Source organism: Mobula hypostoma, chromosome 20, assembly GCF_963921235.1.
Source record: "Mobula hypostoma chromosome 20, sMobHyp1.1, whole genome shotgun sequence".
In the NCBI taxonomy this organism is placed as follows: domain Eukaryota; kingdom Metazoa; phylum Chordata; class Chondrichthyes; order Myliobatiformes; family Myliobatidae; genus Mobula; species Mobula hypostoma.
This window is the reverse complement of record NC_086116.1, coordinates 38,908,432-38,927,412: the sequence shown is the minus strand read 5'-3', so window position 1 is coordinate 38,927,412 and position 18,981 is coordinate 38,908,432. Positions and strand designations below refer to the sequence as shown.

General features: G+C 42.3%; 1 protein-coding gene across 20 annotated transcripts in view; it reads left to right on the top strand.

Moving 5' to 3' along the window:
• The window catches only part of celf2 (cugbp, Elav-like family member 2), a 1,121,102-nt gene that overhangs the window by 652,721 nt on the left and 449,400 nt on the right, over positions 1 to 18,981 (top strand). Inside the window, exon 1 of one of the 20 annotated variants that reach the window (XM_063072705.1) lies at positions 11,817 to 11,832. The exons of 18 other annotated variants lie outside the window; for them this stretch is intronic. The gene's annotated coding sequence lies outside the window, so the exon portion shown is untranslated. Of the gene's footprint in view, positions 1 to 11,816; positions 11,833 to 18,981 lie in introns of those variants that run through there. One more of the 20 variants, XM_063072716.1, reaches the window with a different exon arrangement.

Here is an 18,981-nt window from a genome sequence, read left to right as displayed (position 1 = left end):
AAAGGGGAGGTGGTGTCAGAGATAGGTCTTTTAGGAGTTTATAAATTTTCCCAGTGATCGTGTGGGTTTCCTCCAAGTGCTCCAATTTCCTCCTTGAAGAATACTGTCAAGGGAGCTATATAAATGTAATCTCTATTGGTCCCCGGTGAGAAATTTTGAGGGCCTGGTGACAGCATCAAAATCATCTTGAATAGGGTTGTGCACATCCATAACCATTCATTGTACATTTCACTTGGAATGATTACTAGATAGAAGCAGGAGGGAGTTTGCCCCTGTTTGTCCTACCCCATGTATAAGCCCCTGAGAGCCAATGATCCTTATACTTATAGAGGGATATGATGTTGACTTAATGCAAACATTTAGAGGTGATTAGAGCAAACAAGTGTTTGCTCTTCCAGATGAATGTGAAGTGTTAAATGGTATTTATTTACATGGAGCATTAGACCTTTAATAACCAGACACAAGAGTCTTGGAAAAGTTGGTTCAACAGTATGTAAGCTATTGCTGGGTTGTATTGCTGGTGCAGACTTTATATAGTGTTGGATAATTGATTTTTTTATATTCCCTCACACCATCACTAACCAAGAGCAATTAAATTAAAGGTTAATTTATTAACAAGGTACATTTGTGTCATTATATGCTAAACAGAGATTCAATTTCTTGCAGACATTCACAATAAATACAAATAAATAGAATGGAATCAATGAAAAACTATACCCAATCTGTTGGATATTCAGATTATTTGCATTTCTCAAACAGCATTTGCCAATTGTAATCAACAACAGATGTAAGAAATGTCTAACTAACTGTTTAGTTTCTAGTCGTAAAAGTAAGTCAGTCTTCAGTTCTTAAAATGTAAATAGAAAGCAGTAATCAGCTTGAAGTTAAAAAAGTATTGTCTATACAGCAGCTTTGTAGTCACTCTTTCTATGAAAAGCAGATGCTAGCTTACAAAATCTTGACTTACTACTCAAAAGCAGAGCATAATGGGTTGTTTAATTTGCTTTGTTTCAAACAGACAGGCTGACTCATAAGTTGCTTAGTTCAAGGAAGCTTGATGGATAATATTATTTAGCATATCAAATAACTGATGTGTATATAGTTGGAAGTTTTATGTACTCAAGGAAGTTAGCTTCACAGTATTACAGTGTTAATTGTGGAACTATGTCTCCAAGATACTTTTGGAATATTTGTGTTAAATGGGTATCTGACAAGATATCACCTCTGTGAAGTCACCCAAATGGGAGAAAATGGGTATAAATGTAGAAAGCAGTTCAATCTTATTAGGAATGGAATGAGGAACATCAAGAAGCTATGGAAGAAACACGGGGTGAACTAGGATCCATTACTCTAGTTTCATTATCTGTGATGGATGATTCATTCACCTGCAACTTGTGGGTATGTCTTTTTAGTTGATTGGAATTGTACTTGTGTTTTGGTAATACTTTATCCTTTGTGTTTTAAAAATGCTTTGTGTTTTGTGTTTTGGAAATGGTTTGTGCTTTAGAAATGGTTTGTAATTTGGAAATGTTTAAGATAGAAATCCTCTGTGAGTTTTAAATCTCTTTTAAGAATGTTGCTTGCATTAAAATAGTTATCACTGACAATAAACGAATGATGTTTTAAGCTACCTTGCTAGCTGGAAGTACCTCCACCTTGGTAGGGAGAAGGGACCCACTGCTCAAATAGTAAATATTGACAGCTATGCTCACCATAGAGAATAAGCAGGGTAGTAAACTAGTCTTTGAAGATTGGGTAGTTACAGTATAATCTCCCTTTAGTGAGATACTCATGGATATTTATATTCAATAGGGCTTACAGTCTTCATTTGGGAAGACCTTAAACCCTTTCTCTAGAGCTTCATGGTCAACAAACCCAATACCATCACAATAAAGCGAGACAAACAACCGATGTTCAAAAGACAACAAATCGTACAAATACAAACAGAAAACAAAATAATAACAATAGATAAATAAGTAATATATAATATTGAGAACAGGAGTTGTAGAGTCCTTGAAAATGAGTCCATATGTTGTGGAATCAGTCAGGACCTCATTGTTCGGGTGGAATTATGATCATTCTCCACTCTGTATCTCCCAAAAGCACTTCACAGAATGATATCGACATGTACAGAGTTATGCTATGAGGTCAGGTTGCAAGAAGCTGGCTTGCTTTTCCTTGCATACTTGGATAATAGAAGAACAGTAAAAGCTGAGCAAGAACTCCATTACTGAATGATGGCTGATCTAATCTTTGCCTCAGTTATCTTTCCTGTCCAGTATTTGATCCATCTTGGTGTTGAAATATACCTAATGACTCAATCCCACGATTCGCTGGGATAAAGAATTCTAAAGCTCTGTAGTGTTCTGGTTGAAGAAAATTACCCTCAGTTCACTTGTAAATGTGAAGCCTTTTATCTGTTGGAGGTGATCTGGCCAACCTGAAAATATTTGATAGGGTATCTACAACAAATTCAGGGAAATGACGGATTAGGGCACCTAAATTTAAAATTAAGATACAGTTTTAAAACTTATTATCACTTAAATTAATGATTTATGTGACATACAAAATTGTGGATCCTGGAACTTCCTGGATTGAGTTTGAAACCCAGAATACCTGCACATCGCCTACTCCTTCCTCCTTCTGGATTTCCACATCCTTTCCTTTATTCCATGGGCCACTGTCCTCTCCTTTCAGATTCCCTCTTCCTCAATCTATTGCCTCCTCCTCCTATTGCCTCCACATCATGTGAGGAGCAAGAGGATAGGACCAATCAAGTATGACAGTGGAAAAGTGTGAATGGAACCGGAGGAGATGGCAGAGGTACTTAATGAATACTTTGCTTCAGTATTCACTATGGAAAAGGATCTTTGTGATTGTAGGGATGACTTGCAGTGGACTGAAAAGCTTGAGAATGTAGGCATTAAGGAAGAGGATCTGCTGGAGCTTTTGGAAAGCATCAAGTTGGATAAGTCGCCGGGACCCAACGGGATGTACCCCAGGCTACTGTGGGAAGCGAGGGAGGAGATTGCTGAGCCTCTGCCGATGACCTTTGCATCATCAATGAGGACGGGAGAGGTTCTGGAGATTTGGAGGGTTGAGGATGTTGTTCCCTTATTCAAGAAAGAGAGTAGGGATAGCCCAGGAAATTATAGGCCAGTGAGTCTTACTTCAGTGGTTGGTAAGTTGATGGAGAAGATCCTGAGAGGCATGATTTATGAACATTTGGAGAGGCATAATATGATTAGGAATAGTCAGCATGGCTTTGTCAAAGACAGATCGTGCCTTACGAGCCTGACTGAATTTTTTGAGGGTGTGACTAAACACATTGATGAAGGTAGACCCGTAGATGTAGTGTATATGGATTTTAGCAAGGCATTTGATAAGGTACCCCATGCAAGGCTTATTGAGAAAGTAAGGAAGCATGGGATCGAAGGGGACATTGCTCTATGGATTCAGAATTGGCTTGCCCACAGAAGGCAAAGAGTGGTTGTAGACTGGTGATATTCTGCATGGAGGTCAGTGACCAGTGGTGTGCCTCAGGGATCTGTTCTGGGACCCCTACTCTTTGTGATTTTTATAAATGACCTGGATGAGGAAGTGGAGGGATGGGTTAGTAAATTTGCTGATGACACAAAGGTTGGGGGTGTTGTGGATAGTGTGGAGGGCTGTCAGAGGTTGCAGCGGGACATTGATAGGATGCAAAACTGGGCTGAGAAGTGGCAGATGGAGTTCAGCCCAGAAAAGTGTGAGGTGGTTCATTTTGGTAGGTCAAATATGATGGCAGAATATAGCATTAATCCACCGTCAGATTTATAAATAGTTCTAAATGAATCTGTGAACACTACCTCACTAGTCATCTTTCGTACTAATATATTTATTTAAACTTAGAGTGGTTTTTATGTCTTACACTATACTGCTGCCACAAAGGAACACATTTCATGACATATGGCAGAAGGAATAAACCTGTCCCTGATTCTGATGTGCAATGAATGGCATCTGACTTCTAGCTCGTCTTCAAATTCCACGTTTGGATAAGTTTGTGTTTAGGTCTGAGCCAAGCAGAGATATGAACAGCCAATAGCTGATGGCAGATAATGCTTGGCTATTAGATGGTTTCAAATGGTCCAACTTGTATCCAGTGTCTGTGATTGTTACTTGGAAGAGTGTTCCAGTTATTTGATCCAAACTAACCCTCAGATTACCTCAGTGTCATAAAATACTGCTCCTGCACCTCCACACAATTCTGTACACAACATGGAGAGTGTGCTGCACTGTCAAAAGTGTCATTTTTCAAGATAGGGAACCAGCGACTCATTTCGCCCAGCATCTTCTGTTTCCTTTATGAAAGACGAAAGGAGACAAAGCTTAAACACATGCTGCAAATACCTCATAACGCTGGCAGAACTCAGAAGGTCAGGCAGCATCTGTAGAAGGGAACAACCAGTCGTTGTTTAGGGCCGGGCGATGCCTTCACAGCCACAGGCAGACCTTGAAACACTGGGAAGGTGAAAAGTAAGTAGAAGATCTTAGAAACAAGGCATGTGGAACAGACAGGTTTGGAGATAGCTGGGCCTATGTTCTCAGCAAGGCAGGTAGAAAGGTGAATTTCTAGGAATAGATTTTTCAGTCATAATTTTAACATATCAGCAACAAAAGCTGAGATTTTTGAACATGCACTCCTGGTGATTTCTGCTCAGAATACCTACCTCTCTTAAACTTTACTACGTTAAACAATAATTACATTTTGCAGCATGTGTAGGCAGTTTGGTCACTAAGTGTGCTTTTTAATACAAACCCTTAATTGGTAAGGCAGCTGAGGGAGGTCTGCAAGGAAAATCCAGAGGACTGTGGCACTGTGCGTCCACCGCCGGTGGAATAAGGCAGACTGTTACTGAGATGCAGTCTTTGATTGCTGTTCCATCAATAACTCATGAGCAACCTCATTAAAGTGAATGGATTATCTGGTCAGAGGTAATAGAGGAGATGTTAACAAACTGAGGCCATGTTTTCTGGTACCTGGACACTTAAACTTACACAGTGAAAGCATTAAATGGAGCGGATTCTGTTTCTCAGGCAGCGCAGTTGGAGGGGGTTAGGGTTTCAGTTTGTTGACCTCCTATCAGAGTCCTGACAAAAGAGTTAACTCCTGAACACAAGAGATCCTGCGTGTGCTGGAAATCCAGCACAACACACACACACAAAATGCTGGAGGAACTCAGCCGGGCAGGCAGCATCTATGGAGAGGAATAAGCAGTCAACATTTTGGGGCAAGACCCTTCCTTTCAGAGTTGTTGCCTGAGTTTTCTCCACACCTTCTTCTTTATTTCTGATCCTTGGCATCTACAGGGGTAAGACGGTGGGGAGAGTGGGCAGAATACAAGCTGGCAGATGATAAGTGAGACCAGGTGAGGGTGAAGGTGTGGGGGAGAAGAGATTATGTGATGAGCTGGTGGGTATAGGTGGAAGAAATCAAATAGGAGTGGACAGAGGACCATGAAAGAAAGGGAAGGACCCTCTTCACAGGCTCGGACATGTAATTTAGCCCAGCATCTTCTGTGCAGTGTCAAGGAAATGTTGCCTAGTTGGAAATATTAATCTTTGGATGAGAAGTTAAACAGAGGTCCCTGACCCTCTCCTTACTCCATTATCTGATCGCCCATTTTGGGCATATAAAACCCTATAGTGCTTCTCAAAGAAGGACATGGCACCTTGGTCTATGTAGAAACACAACTGACTACAGATGCTGGAATCTGAAGCAATAAGCTATCTACAGGAGGAACTCAGTGGGTCAGGTAACATCTGTGGGACGAATGGATTGTCGATGTTTCGGATTGAAACTCTGCATCTGGACTGAGAGTAGAGAGGCAAGGATGGACAGTATAAAGAGGGGGAACTGTGAGACAGGAGTCCCAAGATCATTGGGATGTTAGACAACAGACAGGTTGTCCAGGTTGTCCATGGGAGTGGGAATTGGGAAAACATAGAAACATAGAAAACATACAGCACAATACAGGCCCTTCAGCCCACAAAGCTGTGACGAACATGTCCCTACCTTAGAACTACCTCGGCTTTACCCATAGCCTTCTATTTTTCTAAGCTCCATGTAGCCATCCAGGAGTGCCTTAAAAGACCCTATCGTTTCCGCCTCCACCACCACCAACGGCAGCCCATTCCACGCACTCGCCACTCTCTGCGTAAAAAAACTCACCCCTGACATCTCCTCTGTACCTACTTCCAAGCACCTTAAAACTATGCCCTCTCATGCTAGCCACTTCGGCCCTGGGGAAAAGCCTCTGACTATACACATGATCAATGCCTCTCATTATCTTGTACACCTCTATCAGGTCACCTCTCATCCTCCGTCGCTCCAAGGAGAAAAGGCCAAGTTCACTCAACCTATTCTCATAAGGCATGCTCCCCAATCCAGGCAACATCCTTGTAAATCTCCTCTTCACCCTTTCTATGGTTTCCACGTCCTTCCTGTAGTGAGGCGACCAGAATTGAGCACAGTACTCCAAGTGGGGTCTGACCAGAGTCCTATGTAGCTGCAACATTACCCCTCAGCCCTTAAACTCAATCCCACGATTGATGAAGGCCAATACATATGCCTTCTTAACCACAGAGTCAACCTGCATAGCAGCTTTGAGTGTCCTATGGACTCGGACCCCAGGATCCCTCTGATCCTCCACGCTGTCAAGAGTCTTATTATTAATGCTATATTCTGCCATCATATTTGAAACAGTAGCAGGTAACTGATAGATGGGGACAAGCAAAGCTTTTCTTCCCCCTCTATCTACTAGTCACCAGCCACTGTCCCCCAAGTCTACACCCTCCCCTCCCCAACCTAGCATAACCTGCTAGTCATCTCATTTCCCCTCCTCATTCCACCAATCAGCACTCCCCTTCTCCTCCCTTTACTGGCCTTCTCACCTATCCACTCTCAGTCCTGATGCAGGATTTTGACTTGAAATGTTGACAATTCCTTCTCTCACACAAATGCTGCTTGACCCATTGAATTCCTCTAGCAGATTGTTTGTTGTTTGGTCAGTATTTATGCCAGTTGACAATGGCATGAATGTGATTAATCGCAGCAAACTGGGTAACTGGACGGCGCATGAAAACAGAAACCCTGGCAAATTTCTCCCGTGTCCAATTCCCCACTGGCCCCTATTTCTGTCAACATTGCTTATTCATGAGACCAGCTGTAATATTCACCCCAACATCACACAGGGCAGCCCAGCCAAGCCTGCCATCAGGACAGAAGTGCACATGATGCAAACATCTTAAACACAGGAGGTTCTGCAGATGCTGGAACTTGCACACACAAAATGCTGGAGGAACTACATGATGAAGGGTCTCAGCATGAAATGTCAACTGCTTATCCCCCACCCACACACAGATGATGCCTGACCTAGTGAGTTCCTCCAGTATTTTGAGTGTGATGCAAGCATCTTAATTAGCCACTCGTTGTGTTAAACTGAGCCAAATAAAAGAAAATAGATTCACCTGACTCAGCAGGAAAATTTAGTTCACCCATTTAGCTCAACTGTATACAGAAAAAAAAATATAAATTCCAATGGGGGAGTTTTTGTAAAAAACTGGATTAAGGTTTTGCTCAAAAACATTAATATCCAACCCTCAGCCTGCATCTAATTGGTCAATGGATCCTCTTTGAAGTTCAGATATAATATAGAAAAACAGGGTTCCTTTCAGTGGTGAGAAACCTACTTTATTATGAAGAGCATATTTTTAAAATATATTTCTCCCCATCATATTGGAGAAAATTGCAAGAAATGTAGTTTAATGGGTCCCAATGGAATACTCTGGTGAGGTGGTTTAAAAATAAATGCATGCTGGTCCAGAAAGATTGAAATGTTCTACATTCCAAGAGTCAATAGCTTTGTAGGTTGTGTTATCTGAGACAAGTACTTAATGCATTTCGACATTGGCACAACAATTTATGAATGAAGTAGCTATTGATGCTTGCTTGTGGAAGGTTCTGCAGTGGTTTCATTTCTCTGCTGCTGAGTTCTTGTGTGTTTTCTAATGTTTTATTAAAGCATATTTCATATTCAGAAACTGCTTACTTATTCACTCTTTCTGCTCCCACCCCTGCCACTCCTCTACGAACAGCACTGATTCCTGCTCAAGTTAAAATGGCTGAAATGCCAGATGCCATCCAGTGTTTCATGGAAGAGGTCATTCTGAAAGGAAGAAGGTGGAGGGATGTGCACAGCAGCAGCCAGGAGGACAGCTGCCTCACATTACAGAGACGTAAAACATAGAAGCTAGCCCACAATATTGTGCCAATCCTTTTAACCTACTATATGATCAATCAAACCCTTCCCTCCAACAGAGCCCTCCATTTTTCTATTATCCATGTGCCTATCTAAATGCCGCGAATGTATTGGCCTCTACCACCAGCCCTGGCAGGGTGTTCCACACAACTATCACTCTCTGTGAAAAGAACTTACCTCTGACATCCCCCTATACTTCCCTCCAATCACTTTGAAACTATGCCCCCTTGTATTAGCCATTTCTGCCTGGGGAAAATGTCTCTGCCTATCTAATCGATCTATGCCTCTTATCATCTTGTACGCCTCTATCAAGTCACCACTTCTCCTTTTTCACTCCAAGGTGTAAATTCCTAGCTCAGTCAACCTATTCTCATAAAACATGCTCTCTAATCCAGTTTTGGCATGTGGTCAAGTGGTTAAGGCATTCGTCTAGTGATTTGAAGGTTCGAACCTTGACTGAGGCGGCGTGTGTGTCCTTGAGCAAGGCACTTAATCGCACAATGCTCTGCGACGACACCGGTGCCAAGCTGTATTGGTCCTAATGCCCTGCCCTTGGACAACATTGGTGGTGTGGAGACGGGAGACTTGTGGCATGGGCAACTGCTGGTCTTCCACACAACCTTGCCCAGGCCTGTGCCCTGGAAACCTTCCAAGGTGCAAATCCATGGTCTCATGAGACGAACGGATGCCTATAAAATCCAGTAGCATCCTGGTAAATCTCTGCACCCTCTCTGAAGCTTCTACATAATTCCTATGATGAGCCAACCAGAACTGAGATAATATTTCATGTGTGGTCTAACCAGGTTTTTATGAGACATTACCTCCCAGCTGCTGAACTCAAATACATTTGAGACCCGAGTTTGATCCTGACCTCAGGGTGCTGCCTGTGTGGCGTTTGCACATTGTGCCTGCGATTCAGCGGGTTTCCTCTGAGCAAGCTTAGAATGGTACAGCACAGGAACCGGCCCTTCAGACCATGATGTTGGTACAATGAGTGATGCGGAATAAGGAGGGATGGAATTGCAATAGACTTGATAGGCTAAATGCCTTTTATCTACATTGCAAGAAAAGTGAAGAAAAATTGTAGTCAATGTCTGAAACACTCAGTTTTAGCTCAGTAAGATACTGTAGCTGTGTTGGACCACGAGAGTGATAAAACATGGAAACAGGCTCTTCAGCCCAACTATCTATGCTAACTAGGATATCTATCTGGGCTAGTCCCATTTGCTGCGTTTGGCTCTTATTTCAGCCCAGCTATCTATGCTATGAAATCTATCTGGGCTAGTCCCATTTGCTGTGTTTGGCTCTTATCCTTCCCGACCTTTCCTCTTCAGATGAGCTAAAAAATAAATGGTTCTGGCAAACGGAGCCTGAGCATTGCTAAAAAATAACAGCGAACTTCTCTGATAGAAATGTTATTACATTGGCGCAATGTATTTTGTGCGCTACAAAACCTGGAAAGTGTATAACCAAAAGCAATGGACAGTTCTGAACGCATGGCCTATGGCAAGTCCCACACTCTGTGCTTTTGATTTCCCTGAGCCCACTGGTGCAGGAAGGTCAATGAGCAAGCCACGTATATTTTATATCTCTGCTGAAATGCTGTGCCATGCATGCAGCTGAGAGAGCTGTGCAGAAGATCCTTTACGACTCAAACAAGTATCTGTGGACACACGTGAATCCATATTTGAAATCAGAAACAGAATCAGAATCAGGTTTACTATCAGTGACATATGCCATGTAATTTGTTGTTTTTCAGCAGCACTACAATGCAATATATAAACATGACTGTAAATTACAATAAGAATATATAAAAAATAAACAAGCAGGACCAAAAAAAGAGCAAAACGTTGAGGTGGTGTCCATGGGTTCATGGACACAATGGTTGACAACTAAGTCTAACAGACAGACATATTTGTTAACTATTTTAAATATGCATTCAGGTATGTCCACAGGAACTCCCAGACTGCCAACAAAGCTCTTTGGAATCAGTTGTAAGATGAGAATATGCCTCCCAATTTGCACCTAGCAAGCTCACAAAATGCTTAGTGATAGGGTCTGCAAATCTATTTCAGGGGTGGTGGTCGGAGGAATGAGTATTCGATAGTGATAGCCACTCCCCTATTTTTCCTCAAGTACTACTATCTGATCTTCACAACTACAGTACCTGAATTAATAGATGTGGTTTACATTTAACTCCCTATTTGAAACCTGCCTGTACAACACAGTTCTTCAGTATCCTTTATGTGTTTAAGTCTTTGGCCACAGCTTTTGATTCAGTCAAAACAGTCACACTCTCCAGTTAGCTATTAAGATCTATGAGCAGGACCCGCCCCCCCCCCGGAATTCACCGGTACAATTACCTAACGCTTAACAAGGAAGCACAAGATTCAAAAAGGCCATTTTTCCCCCCACTTCCCATTCCTGTAGTCGATATGTCAGTTCATGGTGTCCTCTACGGCTGCAATGAGGCCACACTCAGGTTGGAGGAGCAACATCTTGTATTCCTTCTTGTTAGCCTCCAACCTGATGAGATGAACATCGATTTCTCAAACTTATAGTAATGCCCCCCCCTTCACTCTTTCACCTTATCTGCTTGCCTGCCCATCACCTCCCTCTGGTGCCTCTCCCCCTTGTATTTCTTCCATGGCCTTCTGTCCTCTTCTATCAGACTCCCCCTTCTCCAGCCCTGTATCTCTTTCACCATTCAACTTCCCAGGTCTTTACTTCACCTCTCACCCCCTCACCTTGTATTTCTTCCTCTGCCCCCTTCTTACTCGACCTCTCGGCTTTTTTCCTGCGGTCCTGCCGAAGGGTTTCTGCCAGAAATATTTCCTGTGCTCTCTTCCACTGATGCTGCCCGGCCTGTTGAATTCCTCCAGCAGCATCTGCAGATTTGCTCTTGTATTTTTAAACTGTTATTTACTCAATATATCTTTAATGAAGTGTGAAAAATAGCCTGTTTCTGACCCAGGTCAGCTTAAAATTGATTTATTTTTCCTGCAAGGCTGAGGATGAAATGTTTAATTCATTTGATGTATTCCGGACAGATGCAATGGGGAAAAAAACACAAGAGTTGGAGTAACCAAGTTATTTATCTTCCCTGTAATTGCTGATTCTGAATGCAACTCTTGGTTTGGTGTTTACATGTCAAGCTGGAACTGTATCCGCAAAAAGGGAGATATTTTTCCTGCCGCCCAGCACTACTTATAATTAACGGCAATCCTCCCTGTCTCAGCAATAGCTGAATGCAAACAAGACCCCTGGGGCTGTGCGCTGCATTAATGTTAGATATGCTCAAACAACATAACTTGTCAGAGAGGATTATTTCTGCTCAGTGATTCTGTGAAGGCCCCGCTTTCTACTCTGCAGCATTGATAAGAGAGAGAGAGAGAGGCCATTGAGAGTGGAGTTACGGTGCCGTTAATGTTTCACGGGCTTGTGGGCTGCCTTTTGTCGAGAATATCTTTGCACAAAGCATGCGCTGTCCCAAACCTGCTGCTATTCTGATAAACGATGAGCTGCCTTTGAGGTACTGTGGCGTGTGTCTGTCTCCGCGTACAATACTAAGTTTTAACCGCGGCTGCGATTATGGTACCGCTGTGCTTTGCCGTGCTTGCTTTTGCTTTTAATGTATCTAGCTTGCGTCTGGAGGAGGAAATTGCTCGCATTTTGTGGACCCTTTGTTTTCAGAGTGGGGTGAACGGCGCGGGAGTGTGCGCTGAGCCGGGATATTGAGTTTCCTCCCTCCCCTCCGACCAATTTCACTCACTCTGGATGTGTGGTAACCTGGCACGATAGAGCTTGCGCTGGGTGGAGGAAGGGGAATAACATTAAGTCAGAAAATGTCCGAGATGTTGTGGAGGTTGGCAACAGAGGGGGTTGTTGTTGGTTCTGACTGAGCTGACTTTAAGAATGCGGCCCTTTTGTTGAATACACTGGCTGTCAGTGGAGAGTCTAAATATACATCTCTCTCTTTCTCTGCCGACGGGACAGTGAGAACAATAGAACTGTCGGAACACTTCCAGTGCCCCGTGCTTTCAATTCCCCACCTCCCCTCTCCTTCCGTTTTTTTTTCAAAATACATTTGCAGGAGAAACTTGTTTAATGTTATATTAACGCTATTCCACATTATGCTGGCGTGCGAGCGCACATTCCTGGTCTCTGGTGTTTGACATCACATTAATATCGTTGGAGTGCCCCAGCGAGCAAAGCGTGCTCTGTGGCATCGGTTAGGGGATTTATGTGTCGTTTCTCCATTAAGCACAGGATGTCAGATTAAGGAATCGATTTAGTTTGATAATCATTCTTCCATCAATCTGCTCGGTTGTTTGTTATCAGGTAGCTGCCGTCAGTGATACGTCCAGTATTGTGCTGTCAAGTTTGGCCACTATTTCACTATTTCTTTCTTTTTCCCTCTCACCTCCTCTCTCCATTTTCTCTCCCTCGCTCTCTCGCTCTTATTTTTCTCACTCCATTTCCCTTTCACTGTCTCGCTCTTTCTCTCTTGATCTCTCACTCACTCTTATATATCCATTTTATTGCTCCCTCCTTCCCCCTTCTCTCTCTTTCTTGTTCTCTCACTCTCTTAATCTCTTTCATAAACGTATCTGTCCATCTTCTCTGTCTCTCCATTCCCTCTCCTCCTCTTCTTGCTCGTTCTCTCTCTCTCTCTCTCTCCCTCTCTCTCGATATATTTTAGCTTGCCATCTGATAAACATGGCAGAGATAAAAGTGATGTCCAACTACATATATCTTGCAGAGGGCACTATGGTAACGTACAGCTCAGGGTCTTTCGGAGTTCTGTTCTGGCAGCGTTCTATAAGGAGTCTGTACGTCCTCTCTGGGCTCTGTGGAATGCGTGGGTTTTCTCCAGGTTCTCCGGTTTCCTCCCAAGGTCCAAAGATGTACTGGGTAGGTTAATTGGTCATTGTCTATCACCCCCTGATTAGGTTAGGGTTAAATTGGGTTTGGCAGTGAGACTTGAAGGGCCTATTCCATGTTGTATCACTGAATTTATATCTGTTTCTATGTTCGCTTTCTGAGTCTGGTTCACTTTCAGCAATTGGTATCAGAGTTATCTTGCTTCCCTTTTGCAGGACAGTTAAACACAGCGATTTCTTTCTCCTGTCTCTGTCCTGCAACCCCCCTCCCCTTACCACCACCCATACCTCCACTGAAGACTCCCCCATCCCCTGACTTTCCTTTCTCAGACAGTAGGGGGTGCTGTTTGGGGTATGAGGGATGATGCTGGTGCTTCTGACCATGTCACTCCTGCCCTCTCTCTGTCAAGATGAACTGGACCTCTTGCTCCCATTTGCCAGCCTAGCTGATCTTTCCCAGCTCAGGTGAATCATTGTGAGTGATGGGAGCCCTTAACCCAGATCACAGTATCTGAATCCTAGTGTTTCTTTTAGCTTCCCCTCAAAACATTTAATGCTAAATATTAGTTACCTCCTGTACCTAATAAAATAGCAACTGAGTGCGTGTTCATGGTCTCCATCGACTTCAAGATTCGACATGTACTTTCAGAGAAGTTCTTCTGCACAGCACTGTTGTAATGCCTGGTTATTTGAGTTACCTCCACTTGCCTGCCGGCTTGAACTAATCAGACCATTCTTCTCCGACCTCTCATTAGCAAGACGTTTTCACCCACAGAACTGTCGTTCATGAGATATTTTTTCGCACCAGTCTCTGTAGACTCTGGAAACTATTGTGCATAAAAATCCCAGGAGATCAGCAGCCTCTGAGATACACAAACCACCCTGTCTGGCACCAACAATCATTCCACAGTCAAAGTCACCTAGATCACATTTCTTCCCCATTCTGATGTTTCGTCTGAATAACAATCGAACCTCTTGGTTATATCTGTGTGCCTTTATGAATTGAGTTTCTACCACATGATTGGCTGATTAGATATTTGCATTAACGAGCGGGTGTACCTAATAAATGGCGGTTGAGTGCATACTGATTGTATTCACTAAACTTTCCCTGAGTTGTAAGGATTGTTTAGATCAATTGCAAATTTTCTGACAGTAGGTAAACCCCTCATCGTATTTAATGTTGCAAGCACTGCCCAAACAATTTTTTTTTGTGTTTTAATTTTGGTAAACCTATGCTTTGAAATAAGTAAACTGATTAAATAATTCCTCCCTCTGTTATCTTTTCATCATCAATTTGGGAAATGTTTACAATGCCTCTGGGAGTAAGCTATTCCCTGTTGATCAGCTGTCTTCATAGCATTACTCTTTGTTCAATTACATTTTCTGAAACACTCTCTCCACGTCTGTTATTATCAACAAACAGAACCAATTGTGCTTGTGCATGGCAAAGGTAGAAACACTTGAAATCATATACAGTACTCTGGCCATTTATTAGGTGTAGGAGTGCAATCCTGTATTGTCTTCTGCTGCTGCAGCCCATCCACTTCAAGGTTCAAAATGTTGTGCTGCCAGAGATGTCCTTCTGAACAATGTTGTAACGCGTGGTTATTTGAGTTATTGTAGCCTTCCTGTCAGCTTGAACCAGCCTGGCTATTCTTCTCTGACCTCTCTTATTAGCAAGGTGTTTTCACCCATAGATATGCCATTCACTGGATGTTTTTTGTTTTTTGCACCATTCTCTGTAAACTCGAGGCCACTGGTACATGAAGATCCTAGGAGATCAGCATTTTCTGAGGTTCTCAAACCACCCTATCTGACACCAACAATCATTCCATGGTAAAAGTCACTTAGAATGAGGAAGAAATGTGAACTAATGTTTGGAATAAAGAACAACGGAACCTCTTTTCTATGTCGGCATGCTTTTATGCATTGTGTTGCTGCCACACAATTAGTGGACTAGATATTTGCATTAATGAGCAGGTGTACAGGTGTACCTAATGAAGTTGTTGCTGAGTACGTTTACCATTCAGGACGTGCTAAAATACTCAGTGTTGATGAAATGCTTCTTGAACTGTGGTAACTTAGCTAACACTCGTAACAATACAGATGGTGGTGATTCGGCTAATTGAGTCCAATCCTGCTCCCAATAAAGCAATCCCATTCTCTTATTTCCCTGTGGTCTGTGTGCTGTTCTCCCTCACACATGCCCTTCAACCTTCTTTGATCACTTTAACTGTTGACTTGTAGTCACCATCAAGAACGGCTTGATAATTTGAGTCAGAGTTGAGAAGAATGAGCAGGAATCTTATTCAAACATATAAGAGCCCAAGGGAAGTAAATGGAGTAGATGCGAGATGGTTTACCGTTTTCTTCCCCTCTGCCATCAGATTTCTCAGTGTTCCAAGAACACTATCTCACTATTCCTCTTTTGCACGCTCTAACTCACTACCTCTCTGTCTCTCAATCTTTCTAAATGTATATATCTATCTACTATCTATTTATTAGTGTAACTTATAGTGATTCGGATTTTGGACATGAGATTGTGCAGGTGCTGGAAGCACTGAGCAACACACACACAATGCTGGAGGAACTCTGCAGGTCAGGCAGCAGCTATGGTGGGAGATGATCAGTTGGCATTTTGGGCTGAGTGTTGTCATCAGGAGTGGAAAGAATGGAGGCAAGCATTCTGGTCCTGATGAAAGGTCTCAGCCCAAAACATCGACTGTTTATTTCCCTCCATAGATGCTGCCTGACCCACTGAGTTTCTCCAGAACTTTCTGTGTGGTTCTAATACTGATTCAGTGAGAGAGTCTCAAACAAGGGGAAATAAGGAAGGGGCTGGTCATGTAAAACTGAGTGCATGTAAATTTCTTCTCACAGAGGCTCATGAAGCTCTGGAATAAGGGTGGCAAAGTCCAGGCCATCAGATATATCTGAAGTAGAGGTAGATCAATGGGTGATGGGGTACTAGTATGGAAGAGGAACCAGCACCAATCAGTCCTGACTATATCGAATGGTCTTGCAGGCTTGAGGGGTCTGGTACCCTTTTCGTGCTATTTGCTTGGGTTTTTGAACTTTAGCTTAGCTTTTAGATGTGGGAAGGAATTGGATCACCTAGAGGAAGGTTGCGTGGTCACAGAGTGAACATGCAAAATCTGCACAGACAGCATTGGAGGTCAGGATTAAAGCCATCTTCCCAGATCTGTGAAGCGACCGCAGAAATCGATGCACCGCTATGCCACCTGCTGCTGTTGCCAATTTGTGCACTGTAAGTTCCCACAAGGATTACTATTAATCACTCATAGTTTCCATGTTGTGATCTTTAACATTCACCCAAGAAAAATAAACAGGATTTCAGTGTAGCGCTGCTGCTGACATCGGTTGGAATCAGAATCAGATATATTATCACTGTCATATGCCATTAAATTTGTTGTTTTGCAGCAGCAGTATAGAGCAATACATAAAGCATACTATAAATTAGATTATAAAAGAATTTAAAAAGTAGTGCAAAAAAAAGAAGCATAAAATAGTGAGTAAGGGTTCTTGGATTCATTGTCCATTCATAAACCTGCCAGTGAAGGGGAAGAAGTTTTTCCTAAAACATTGAGTTTGTGTCTTCAGGCTCCTGTACCTCCTCTCTCAATGAGAAAAGGACACGTGATGGGGGTTCTTAATGATAGATGCTACCTTTTGGGGGCAGAGCCTTTAGAAGATATCCTTGGTGGTGGCTTCAGTACTGCAGTACTCCCATCTGGCATCAGGCTCATTATCAGGGAGTAAAGTCACAACTTCCAGACTCCAGCATGTCACATCAGACAACTTTGTAAATCTGCAGATTTTGTTTTAAAATTAGCAATTCATATAGAAATAGAATATGCTGAAAACACTCAGTAGGTCAGGCAGTAGGAAGACCATAAGCATAGGAGCAGAATTAGGCCACTCAGCCCATCAGCTCAGGCATTTATCATGGCTGATTTATTATCCTTCTCAACCCCATTTTCCTGCCTCCTCCCCATATCCTTTGGTGCCCTTGCAAACAAGAACCTATCAACCTCCGTTTTAAATATACCCAACGACATGGCCTCCACAACCGTCTGTGATGATGAATTCCACAGATTTGCCACTATCTGACTAAAGAAATCCCTCCTTGTCTCTTTTCTAAAGGGATGTCCTTGTATTCTGAGGCTGTGTCCTCTGGTCCTAGATGGCACCACTGTAGGAAGCATCCTCTCCACATCCACTCTATCAAGGACATTCAATATTTGATTGGTTTTAATGAGATCCCTCCTCATTCTTGTAAACTCCAGTGAATACAGGCCCAGAGCCATTAAATGATCTTCAAACGTTAACTGTTTCATTTACGAGATCATCCTCGTGAATCTTCACTGGATCCTCTCCAATGCCAGCACATCCTTTCTTAGATAAGAGGCCCGAAACTGTGTGGTCTGACCAATGCCTTATAAACCTTCAGCTTTAGAAGAAAAATATTAAGAGTTAACATTTCACCATCAGAGATCCTTCTATACTACCAAGGGTATGCAAGAGCCCTGCACAGTGACATTGGACTATTAATTTTACTGCTGACTATATTTCCTTAAACTTGTACTAATGTTGCTATATTTATTTTATTGTCATATAAGTTACATATAATTTGTGTTAATGTAAGCTTATGTAACTTATATTTGTAATGTACTGTGTTATTGCTTCAAGAAGCTAACTTCCATGGCTCTTATACCCTGGGTCAATAAACTTAAGAACCATCACAAGTTAGGTAAGACCGGCAAGTCACCTTGACCCACTGGATTCCTCCATTTTTAGTGCTGTTTCTCCTTCTTAACTAGTTAGGTTTTCACTTTGACTTTGCTAATACCTTATAAAGGATCAACTTTATTTGCCATATATATTTACATGTAGTAGGAATGTACTGTGGTGTGTTGGTCAGGGAACGACATGCAGCCAAAAAAAAACACTATTCAACAATTATAAAGAATAAAGTTAGAGGTTAAAATACAGATATGGGATAAAATTTGTATAAAAGCATAAATACCAGCTGGTACTTACAATGTTAACATTATAGCAAGTGGTTTAAAGTATTTACAGTGTTTAAAAAAGTCTACATTAGTGAAAATAAGTTGAGATTGTTCTTCAATAAACAAAGCCTAAAATAAGTAGTGGATACAGCCCAGTCAATCACAGAAAAAGCCCTCCCCACCATTGAGTACTTTTACAAGGAGCACTGCCACAGCAAAGCAGCATCCAGCATCTGGGAGCCCCACCATCCAGGCTAGGCTCTCTTCTCATTGTAGACATCAGGAAGGAGGTACAGGAAGCTTAAGTCCCACACCACCTGGTCCAGGAACAGCTATAACCTTCTACCATCAAGCTCCTGAACCAGCATGGATAACTTCACTCACCTCAGCACCTCACCCACAACTCGTGTTCTCAGTATTATTATTATTGTCTGCTTTTTCTGTGTTTGCACAGTTTGTCTGCTCTTGCACATTGATTACTTGTCAATCTTTGTGTGCAGTTTTTTATTAATTGTATTTCTATGTTCTACTCTGAATGCCCACAAGAAAATGTATGTCAGGGCAGTATACAGTGACATATATGTGTTTGATAATAAGTTCACTTTGAACTTTGATCTGGTCTCAGGTCCATTAGGATAACAAGCCAAAATAATTCAACCACTGGATTATCACCTTCAACAGGAGTTTAGTAACATTGCATTGTCTCTGCTTCCATAGCGGGTGGCTACTTACAGTGACTGGGGAACAGTCTGCAGTCACCAATCCAAC